At 46.8% G+C, this 874-nt stretch overlaps 1 long non-coding RNA gene across 4 annotated transcripts in view; it reads left to right on the top strand.

The window, feature by feature from the left end:
• The first annotated feature begins 6 nt into the window (after positions 1–6).
• The window catches only part of LOC106536141 (uncharacterized), a 2381-nt gene continuing 1513 nt past the window's right edge, over positions 7–874 (top strand). For 3 of the 4 annotated variants that reach the window (XR_001312523.1, XR_001312526.1, XR_001312524.1), the window contains exon 1: positions 7–584. This is a non-coding gene — a long non-coding RNA (uncharacterized LOC106536141). The remainder of the gene's footprint in view (positions 585–874) is intronic. The other variant, XR_001312525.1, reaches the window with a different exon arrangement.

An 874-nucleotide genomic window follows, 5' to 3' on the forward strand; every position in this document is an offset into this window, starting at 1 on the left:
GTCTGTAGGTTACTACGTCAAACCCTGTTCATGTTGATGAGGAAGGACTGGCCACATGTCTGTAGGTTACTACGTCAAACCCAGTTCGTGTTGATGAGGAAGGACTGGTCACATGTCTGTAGGTTACTACGTCAAACCCTGTTCATGTTGATGAGGAAGGACTGGTCACATGTCTGTAGGTTACTACGTCAAACCCTGTTCATGTTGATGAGGAAGGACTGGCCACATGTCTGTAGGTTACTACGTCAAACCCAGTTCATGTTGATGAGGAAGGACTGGTCACATGTGTGTAGGTCACATGTGTGTAGGTCACATGTCTGTAGACCACATGTCTGTAGGTTACTACGTCAAACCCAGTTCATGTTGATGAGGAAGGACTGGTCACATGTCTGTGGACCACATGTCTGTAGGTCACATGTGTGTAGGTCACATGTCTGTAGGTTACTACGTCAAACCCAGTTCATGTTGATGAGGAAGGACTGGTCACATGTGTGTAGGTCACATGTCTGTAGGTCACATGTGTGTAGGTCACATGTGTGTAGGTTACTACGTCAAACCCAGTTCATGTTGATGAGGAAGGACTGGTCACATGTCTGTAGACCACATGTCTGTAGGTCACATGTCTGTAGGCCACATGTCTGTAGGTCACATGTCTGTAGGTCACATGTCTGTAGACCACATGTCTGTAGGTCACATGTGTGTAGGTCACATGTCTGTAGACCACATGTCTGTAGGTCACATGTCTGTAGGTCACATGTCTGTAGACCACATGTCTGTAGACCACATGTCTGTAGACCACATGTCTGTAGACCACATGTCTGTAGGTCACATGTGTGTAGGTCACATGTCTGTAGACCACATGTCTGTAGGTCAC

This window comes from Austrofundulus limnaeus, unplaced genomic scaffold (genome assembly GCF_001266775.1).
Source record: "Austrofundulus limnaeus strain Quisiro unplaced genomic scaffold, Austrofundulus_limnaeus-1.0 Scaffold1701, whole genome shotgun sequence".
NCBI lineage: Eukaryota > Metazoa > Chordata > Actinopteri > Cyprinodontiformes > Rivulidae > Austrofundulus > Austrofundulus limnaeus.